This window comes from Limanda limanda, chromosome 3 (assembly GCF_963576545.1).
Source record: "Limanda limanda chromosome 3, fLimLim1.1, whole genome shotgun sequence".
NCBI classification, from domain to species: Eukaryota; Metazoa; Chordata; class Actinopteri; order Pleuronectiformes; family Pleuronectidae; genus Limanda; species Limanda limanda.
Window position 1 is genome coordinate 27,469,264 of NC_083638.1, and position 11,315 is coordinate 27,480,578.

Consider the following 11,315-nt stretch of genomic DNA (forward strand, 5'->3'; position numbering starts at 1 on the left):
GGTCGCTGACCCCCCTAAAGTTAACAGCCCGCCCCCTTCTTCTGAAGTTGTTTACGACTGGTAGCATGTGAGAGTTTATCTAGGTGAAGTGATATGCGTGTGTCTGTGTAGATGTTAAATAAGAGAATGAAAGAGTCAGAGAGATCCTGTGAAGAGCGTAACTAACATTAACTTTCAAATAACTTGTAACCACAATCTCACTACACATATCAAACTTATAAACGTCACACCGAATCAAATAAAGAGTCTTGCTTAGCCTAGTATAATTATTAAACCCAGATTATGTTATCAGTCCTTGGAAGGGGGGAAAGGAAATGCAGTTTCGTTCGCAATTCTGTGAAGTCTCCGGGCTGGTCGTAAGGTTCTGCATTCGCGGATCTGTTGAGCTGTGGGGCTCAGTTGGTTGTGGGATCTACCTGCAGGACATTGAGTCGCTGCTAGGAGTTTAAAAGAGCTTGAGATGCGTGGAGGTTTCCTTGAAGAGATGAGTTGGAAGCTGCACCTCTGACCTCCTCTCTTTGGGTGGGAAGAGAAGAGGCCAGGCTTCTCCCTCGACGATGCAGGAGAAGAGAGCTGGCAGCCTCCTCCTGGGAAGGTTGATGGAAAGAGATAGTAGAGAGGGAGATCTGGCCTTATATTGGCCCGGTGACCTCACAGGTCATGGGGCCAGACTGACCAAAAGGAGTTGACCCTTGTGGTTTTTCACACCTCCATGTAAAGTCGAGGATATCTGGGAGAGTGAGTTCCCTGTGCTCTGGCTTTTTCCAGAACAATGGAACCTGTTGCACCCTGGGAGACTGAGTTCCTTGGCTTTCTCAAGAACAAAGAAACATGCTGTTTTCAGGCTTTGGGCTACACATTTAGGCCAAAGAGTAGGCCAACATCCCCCATGCGGCGTCAGGATCGCACCTGATGTGTATTCCTGATGACGTACTTGAACATGTTTAGTGCAAAGCTGGGAAAGTCAATTTTCAGTTCATTTGGACGATAACATGTGGGCCTTTGTGTATATTATCTAGTTTGGCTATAGTCCAGGCAAAGTAGCGTTTTACAACCGACTAATTGTAAAAGATTTTTTCAGCATAGATCATTTCTATGAGGTGTCCAGGCTTTTGACTACACATTTAGGTCGAAGAGTAGGCCTGTGGTTTCACAAAAAACACCAACACCAGGCACTATTTTCTACTTTCCAATACCATCCAAGCAGGAGGGCATGGTGGTGGCAGCATCATACTGTTTTTAGAAGCAGGGACAGAGAGTGGTCAGGGTTGAGTGAAAATTGAAAAGAGCAAAGTGCAGATGTATCATTAATGACGACCTGGTTCAGAGTGCTGAGAACCTCAGAATATAACAACAAGAAAATGACCCAAAGCACACTGCCAATCCAACATCAGAGTCTTGAAAGTATGTTTACGCCACACCCACACTTAACCTGAACCAGTTTGTGAGGATCTGCAGAGAAGAATTGTTGGAAAAGCTCCAAATCCACATGTGCAAAGCTGGTCAGGTCACACCGAAGAAGACTCTGTGCTCTATTTGCTGCCAGAGATGCTTCAACTAATTACTGAGTAAAGGGTCTGAATACCAATGTCAATCTAATATGTCTAATATATATAGATTATAAAAAACTGCTGCAACATAAGTATGTAAATGTGTCTAAATAAATGATAAATTTCCTTTTTAATCAATATACATACATCGGGTTGTTAAAGCTTTGCTGTTGCGATAACCTTTAATTCATGTTAGATTGATTGAATGTTACCATTTAAATCAACAACTCTCTCTCTTATTATTTATTTATTATTATCTGATATTCTCAGTTTTTATTGTTCAATCTGCCAGACAACAAACCTTTCATGGACTCTAACTGGTATTTTCTGATCTCTTATTCACAGTTTGGGACGAGTGACTTTGACAGAGCCAAGCGAGACACCTGTACCCTGCTGGGTGTCACCACTCTGCTCGGCCTCACCTGGGGCCTGGTCTTCTTCTCGTTTGGCTCCCTGACGGTTCCTGGCCTCTACCTCTTCTGCATCCTGAACTCACTGCAAGGTCAGCACATCAAGTGTCCACGTGCTCGATTACAGGGTGATGTTACTGCCAATATGACAGATGAGGGCACCCAGCACATACTGTAGGTTGTCCACTTATAATGGAGGGACTTTAATCAGGTGACTCAGGAAGAGGCACAGCAGTATGTGACATCAACAACTGTTGTAGAGCGGGAACTGTAATCCATGTGTGTGGTAAATAGAAGGTTAAAGTCTCAGGATCCTGAACCATGCAGAGTGTTGACATTAGCACTTGGTGTTATGACAGGAAAAAGGACAAAGTTCACGAGAAGTCACACCTGCAATGTTATGAATTCATGTTGCAGAGTTTTGAAATATATGATTTTACCTGGTCTGGATACTGGACTGACGTGCAACAGTTAGATGTTTATCAGTGGCACATTTGAATGGTTTACGTCATACCTGTGTCATCTCTTCCTGTGCCTGCTCTAATACTTTACTTCCCTTTCCCTCCTTTGACTCACACAGGTGTCTTCATCTTCCTGTGGTTTGTGATGTCTTTGAGAAAGAACAGAAAGTCAGCGACTGTGAGCGTAACACAAAGCACCAATAGCTAAGGCCAGATATAGCAAGATGTGATATAGCAAGATGTGTGTGTGTGTGTGTGTCTGTGTATGTGTGTAATACTTAAATAATGACGTAAATGTACATACTGAAATCCACACTTGTTAGTTACTCTGATGTTAAATTATGAAAATATTTAATATCTCAGTTTTCATGCTGTTTTAAAGTTTTGTCATTAACATACCCTGTTGTGCTTATACTTTATGGTGAGGTTTTTACTCATCCATCCATTGGGCAAAACAATTTATAGGAAAGAAGGTGATATGATGAACAACTAAAAAGAGGGGATTTTCTCTCTCTACAGTTGTCAATGCTTGCTCGTTGTGGGAACGGTTGGGTCTCTATAAATATATTTCTAGCAATGACAGTCTGTGTATAGTACTTTCATGCAGTTTGTATTTAATTTTCAAACATTACAATTTCATTAAAAGCTGTCAACAAATCTAAGATATAACAAGAGCTTCATCGTGTTTTCTTACATATCATATTTCTGTTGAAATAGAGAAATATAACACTCACCTACAGTTATATTGTTGCCCTCATAAAGAAATATTGCTTATCGCTCCAGCAGAGCGAACACATGCACTATTGTATTTTATGTAAAGCATCAGGTCATGAGCATCACTCGATAAGGTTTGTCAGGTTCACCCTGTTTACTTCAGATGTAAGGAGAGGATGACTCTGTGTCCACTGAGTGTTCATGTGAGTCTGTTATTATTACTAACATGAAGCATTATTGTGATTTTAGTGTGAAATTACCTGTAAAATACTTTGGATTAATTACTCTATACAGATAATTTGATCGTTGTAATTTGTTTAATTTGTTTTAAATGTAAAACTGTGATACTTTTATACATTGCATTAATCCCACATTCAGACGAAGCACAATGGTTCCCTTACTGCTGATACTGTTGCTGCCAAACTCACTGGCTGATCAAGGTAAGAATCTTTGTTTGTCTAATTGCGAGTAATGCGTCTATTAACAATTTATAGAAATGTATATTATTTATTGATTTATATTTTTGGGGAACTAAATGTTTTTACTTGCTACAAACTTGTACGAAGTGTGGACATGAAACAAATAAAGTTTAACTTGAATAGCACTCAGTTTGGAGCATGTGAAGACTGTTAGGTCTTCATCTCAATGAAGACCTAACAGTCCCCTCTTGAAACCACATTTATATTCATTAGATTTAGATTTTAGTCTGGATCTGTACCAAATTGCAAATGTTACAGGTCTCAGCTTGAGATTCCATAAGCAGATAAGATTTTGTGTACACATGAGAAAGAATGAGACAGACGCATGTGCAGCTTCGCTCAGTAGAATGTATTCACAAATATGCAAATAATAATTTTGCCTCACATGGTTCATGTATTCAAATGGTATCTTAACATTACAAATACCCTTACCCTTCTTTCAAACAGCTCAAAACAAAACTCAACTTCTAAATGTTCTCACACATTCTCAAGTTATTCTTAATGTTCACAATTATTGACTAATGAACATTACCTGGAAAAAGTTCCCTATTTTAGTCTCACTTATATGGTGCAAATGAAGCAGTGTTATACTGAAAATAAACAAAATAAATTAACACAACGCTACAATGTTTATTAAGAATACAAAACCCTGGACTTTAACAACATTTTACAAAGTATACTTTTGTTTGTAACCAACTTGTTTAACCAGAAAACCGTCATCAAACCACATAAACACCACATATACAAATATTCTCACAAAATCAATCTCACATGTAAACTAAATGCTAATCAGCAGAGGTATGAAGTTATTCGCGGCAGCTGCTTCTGTTCTGACCAATGCAGCTTCGCTCAGTAGAATAAGGAAGTCAACGTACAATCGGTGAGAAAAGAACAGCACCACACTGCCTCCTACTGGCATCACTGAGTAACTCTCAATAGGTTATACACCAAAAATAAAGGTTTATACCTTACCATGAGGACATAACATTGTGGCTCAAATTAACACATTTATTTCACAGAAATAACATTAACCAAAATATAGACAAATGCCATAAAATGTGACCATATATTTAAGGTGTCACACAAGCACTCATAAATATCAGTCCCAAAAACAGTTGTTTTTTTACATCTATGAGTTCTTCTCTGAGAAATCCACCAAAATGCTGAACAGCCGATCTTGTGATGTTAAACAAAGTGAAGAAAACTTTTTACGACCTGCATCCGCACCTAAATCTATTGGCTTCGCCTTGGGTCATGGCCAACCCCGAAAGAATTTCATGGAAATCGTTTAAGTCGTTTTTTGCGTAATCCTTCAAAACATAACGTCCTTGGCAGAGTTAACTATCATCTTATTACAGTCAAAGTAGCAGTAAAACTGCTACTCTGCAGCGATTATCTATCTAGCACAGCAGAACTGGCTGAGACCTGTTTCCATGGGCAATAGCTGAAAGCTCACTGCTCATACCTCAGAGCTCTAGAAATCGAATGCACCTCAGCATCTCTCGCTCTGTCATCCTACATTGTTGTACAAAGAATATAAGCAGGATAACATTGAGACAAAGTACCTCCCAAAGTACTCTTCATTACATCTTTCTCTATTTTGATTGATTTTGATACAATAGTCTGAATAGGCTGAAGTGCAAACAATGCAAATGAGGTGCTTTCTTTATGAATGTTTGAACATTGTATAAAAAGCTGTTTATCTTTCCGTTAATCACGGTCTCAATTTAATATATGTAATGAATATGGAAATTTTAAAAGGCATGAATATGTGTGTGTATGGGCATCAAATTATTCCACACAATGAAGCAGCCACTAAAACATTAAACACGTTATTTCCTGCGTCGTACTGTCCTGTGTTGTATTTGTGTTCTGTTTTTGTCTTTTTGTTCTGTTTAGTTTGCATCAACATTACAAGCGCTTACAACGTGGACATCACCATAACAAACGCTACCATCGTTGTGGACCGGTTCGGTAAGGTGCAATGCAATGCGGTTGCACATGGAAGTAACTGCATCTTTCAATGCACGTCCAACACGACATCGTTCCATGGATCGTCTGTTTGCTTGGAAGCCACAGTGATAAACTACCCCTTCAAGGTTGATTACATCATACAACAGTGTAAGTAAACTGTCTCTAGAGAAGACTGCTGACTCTGTATAAAGGTGTAAAAGGGTGGGCAGCACTGTCACCTACAGTATGAGATTGCAAACACACACGCACACACATATATATACATACATGTATCTCTGATGGGGTCAGAAAGTGTTCACAGATACAGCAGCTGATTCAAATTGATAGAAATTTGCACAATGTAATTTTATGTCTGCATCTAATGTGTGAATCTTGTGTTTCTTCACAGACAGCAACTGTACACTATACTTGTGCAATGTGAGCGATATCGTGCCATTGATTGGCACTCTGAATACTCCCAGCTCCTATCAGAAGGAAATGATAAAACTCATATACATCAGAGAACAATGTGCAAAGCTCTTCGAAAATACTAAAGAAGTTAAGATGGCCTTCATAGCGTAAGTGTACTGCTGAAAAGTATAAACTCTTTCATTCGCTCATATTGTTTTCTGTATTGTTTTTAGCCCTGCAAGAGTCATGACTCTCTACGGAAAGCAATAGACCGTATTCACACCATTTTCCTCTGACATTAGGCTCAGAGTGGGAAGCTGGCAGGCACACAGCAGTACAACAGAATAATGTTGTACTGCTGTGATCCAGGTGTGTAAGTCGTATAAACACGAAAAGCTAACATTATTACAACCCCAGATTCTCTATTTTTATATAACATTTAAAACCTGGATCATGGCATATGCTCTATGTTGGACAGTCAGTCCAACATGTGGTCCAGATTGAAATATCTCAACAATTAGATTCACGATTCAATACTTTTGTGCCATATTAACAGAATTGATTGGAGTCTTGGCGAGCGCACTCAAACTATTTGATGACTTGACTGAGAAAGATTGGTCATGTCTGAAAGCGGCTTATCTATCATTCATTCATTCTTCCTTGCAGAGCGGAAAAACAAATAATCCACAACATCATCAAAGAATCCAAGTTTGACACTGACGGCTCCAAACTTTACAACCTGACGGCCTGTTCCCTGGAAGTGTTGAATATCAGTGCAGCTAACCTCAGCTCCTCTGGAAACGGCTGGATCCGGCTGGAAGCTCCCCAGGTACACAAGCTGTGATCAAGGTGGCGCTGAGTGCAGAGGGAAAAATCCTAATTAAGATAGCATGAATTTGGCGAAATACGTTAATTTCTTTGTTACATTATTAGCCTGTTAAAACAAACCTTGTAGACCAATGTGGTTTGGCCTTGATGAGTTCTTTTGTAAGTTGCTTGATCATCTTCTCCTTACATCCACCTTTAGCTGCAGCCTGATATGAACTTGTCAATTGTCCCTGAGATTTTGATGCCTGTGGGTTCCCTACAATCCATCCAAGATGAGGAGAGGATTATTGGTTTGGTCAGCTACATGCCGCAGCACTCGTTCAAAGTATATATAGATATATATATATACTCCTCTATTAATTTATCCTGACACATTTATCTTTATCATATATTATATATAGTATGATTATATAACATGTGGATTACATTAAATATAGACAGTGCATGTTGTGTTTCCTCCTCATTAGCTTGAACAGGAGGAGATCTCATCGATGGTTCTCAGGATTGAACTACTGGGTGGACGACGCTTACAGAATCTGACTGTGCCAATCAATATGACTTTCAGAGTTAATGGAGACACAGTAAGTCTATGTGTTTATGTTTAATTTATAGTGTGATGGTCAACTGTGGTCCTACAAATACGTAGTTGTTTGCTGTACAGACTTTGAAGATATGAACGTAACAACTAAGACTGATTTGACTTGATTTTAACGTTGCTGAAGATTAAGTGGTGTTTTTCTACCTTTATTTTGTATTTTAGTAACTTGGTGTAAACTTACTAGCGTTGCACAGAACACTTTGGCTTTTAGAAAACATTTTCACATGATTTGATCCCTGCGCTGTAGCTTTGGGGTTGTTCAGTATTTTGTTAAATGTGTTGGTTAAACTTGTTGAATGGTCTTTATAGAGAATGTGAACTTCAAGGCAGCTCTACATGTTTGTATTTTTACAGAATGGCACCTTACTGTGTCACTATTTGGATGAACAAGGTAAGTGTATGATACTTTTTGGTTATAAATACACAGTAAAGCAATATAATTTTGGTCAGTATTTGTGGTTTACCGACAGTAATATGTAATGAATGCCTTTTGGATTCAAAGCGCTAAGAGTTTTATACAACACACATCAAAGTTATATTTGCATGTGAAATAAAATACTCAAATAACATTAATACTTTAATAAATACACTTTAATTGACAAAAGGTGGATTTTTGTATGCCCTTTAATGGGATTGTGTTGTCTAACAACAGATGTGGACTTATTTAGCTAAATGTATTTTTCTTGTGCACAGCTTGGCTGTGGAAAACAGATGGATGTCAGACTTACAGCAACAACCAAAGGGACATTATTTGCAGCTGCAACCATGCAACACCCTTTGCCGTCCTTCTGGTAAGAGACACACTTAATTTGACTTTCCTGGTATATAAATCTTACATCTCTGACCTGGTTCTATATGTGAGCCTGTGACTTGCAGACAGATCATCACTTTCCAATATTTGTCTTTAGACAAGACCGAAACAGCTTGCAGAGGTCCACTGGAAAATTCTCTCAATCATCAGTTACATAGGCTGTGGCCTGTCTGCCTTCTTCACTGCTTTGTCCATCCTGTGGTACGTCTTCAGTAGGTAGGTCAATTCTTTTCAGTTTATGCAAATACACATCCCCCAAGCACTTTATTAAGACCACCACACTAATAAAGCTTCTTCATTTGTATATTTGTATGATGCTTTTCTGCTCTCCACAGTTGTAAGTAGTGGTTATCTGTGTTAGCATTACAACTATATCCCATGAAATAGTTGAACATATTCTCCTTACAGGAACATAAAACAGAAGATTAAAATGCAAGTCAAATTCTCTGAGGATTCAGCTTTATTTGTATTTTGTATTTTAACACAACACTGGATTACAGTAACATTACAGTAACAACGCAACACTGCTGTTACATATCAAGCAACGACATTCAGAATCCTGTCTGATTACCAGTGGCAACCATCTAACCTGCTCCTGTAGATATTTCGATTACTACTGATCTACTTCTCTCTCTTCCTCAGAAACCAAAAAATGGATTATTCCATTGCTATTCACGTATCTCTGAGCGGAGCCTTATTTCTGCTCAATTCAACCTTCCTGCTGACTGAGTGGGGGGCCAAGGTGGAGCTAGACTGGGTGTGCGTGTTTATTGCAGCTTTCATGCATTACTCCCTGCTCTGCTGTTTCACCTGGATGGCAATCGAGGCACTTCACCTCTATCTCATGCTAATAAAGGTGTTTAACACCTACTACAAATACTACCTGGTCAAGCTGTCCCTACTTGGATGGGGTGAGTATTGTTATGTGGATGTTCTGTGATGACAACATTGTGACAACAGTTTAACTGAGAATGCTGACAGGAAACCCCAGACACATGACACAGTAAAAAAATGAACTTTTTATGAGGAAACTCACAGAATCTCTGTTCGACGAGGGCTGCCGAACCAGGGGTTAGATTATAGATGACAGGCAGAATTGAATTGTTGGTTGTTTGATGCCTTGTTTTGTAAAATAAGATAAGCTGTACATTTTCATGATCCTCCCTATATATCATATCTGAACATTAGCGCACTGTAAAAAAAATAGCTTGTCGCAATATATTAGGCATTTTTCATTGAAAAGTAAACTCTTTTTCTAGACACAGCAGAGTATATAACAATACTTATTTTTATTGAGTTCCTGTCCACTTTATTGAAGTCAATAACTAAAAGGTTGAGTGTGTAAGATTTAGTGACATCTAGTGGTGAAGATTTGCTTTTTGCAGCTGAATTCCCCTCACTTCACCCTCCCCTTCCAAACATGAGAGAGAACCTGTGGTCGCCTTCAGTTGTCATAAAAACTCAAAAGGTGTTTAATTTGTCCTGTCTGGGCTACTGTGAAAAACATGGCAGCCTCCATAGAGAGGACCCGCTTCTGATATAAATATAAAGGACTTAAATATAAATGCCAATCTAGAGCGAACATAACAACAAGTAGTACAAATTAGATGAAACACTTGTGAAACATCACTAGAATTATTTTATATTCGATATATGCCAATAGATCCCTTACACCAAAATCGTACACACTGAACCTTTAAAAAACATTAAGCGGTTTAGATGTGAATTGATGTCACCAGCTTAAGTTTACTTAATTTTTCTGTACAAAGATTTCCCATTTTTTTCAAAGTAAATGCAACTTATTGGATTTTAGAGTGGACTAGCAATATTTTGGGATTCAAATATTTCTGCCTCAAATTCCAAAATACCGTGTGTGTGTGTGTTTAATTCTCAGGGATCCCTGGTGTAATTGTAGCAGTCTCTTTGGCAGTGAAGGACGTCAAACAGTTTTATGGAGCTACACAAATGAGCATGGCTGATACAAACCAAACTAATGCCATGTGAGTTTATTGTAAATTGTTTTTGGCAAGGCAACATAGTCTCATCAAAGTCTCTTTTTTTTGACTAAATCGATCTAAATATAACTGACAACTAAACATCTGGCCATTTTAATACATATTCAGCATTTCTTATAAAACATACTATATTTTGTATAATTTATTTATAATGTTGTTCTGCATATGACAAACAATTAATTCAGTCAAGACAACTATTAAAGATATTGTCTGATTTATATGAAATGTGCTGTATGAATGCTCATAAAAAACACTATACACATACGTATGTAATTTAATATGAAAAAAGGTTTTAAGTGTATTATGGTTACACATGGTTACATAAAGTCTAGCTTATATTAATGAAACAATACTGATGGCTGTGACATTTCAATTTAAGGATTTCAATTATGAAATTACATCATTGTTATAAATAAAGGTAATTGCATATCATAACTAAATTGCTACTGTTGAATAATTTCAACTATAAAGAAAATCCAAAGTGTGATTTCTTAAAATGTTAAGGATAGTAACTTGCAATTTTACTTTATGAATGTTCCCCTTATACCCACCGATTATCTGTCTTCTCTGCTATCCAATGAGGCAATAACATGACCTGTGTGCTACCTGTTTTCCCCACAGCTGCTGGATCACAGATGAATCCTTCTTCTACTCCTTGAATCTGGTGTATTTCACCCTCACATTCATCTTCAATTCTGGCATATTGATAACAGTGGCCTCAAGGATCTGTAAGATGCAGCCAAGGGTTAGCAGCACCTCGAAGCTTGGAACAAAGACTGGGGGAAATGCAGGGAGAGACACAGATACCTGCAAGAATGGCTTCACTGTGATGGGTCTCACCTGCCTGCTGGGGACCACCTGGGGCCTGGCCTTTCTGGGCTCAGGATACGTCAACTACCCTATCCTCTACCTTTTCTGCATCCTGAACTCCACACAAGGTCAATTTGTATCTGTGCTCTTTGGTTTGAACAGCATTTGTGTCTGAGGGTGTTTCAACTGTTTACACGCTATTCAACTGTATTAGGAATAGATGGACCTGTTGAGCTTGTCTTGAAGCAGCATTTAAACCCACCTTTTGTGTCTCT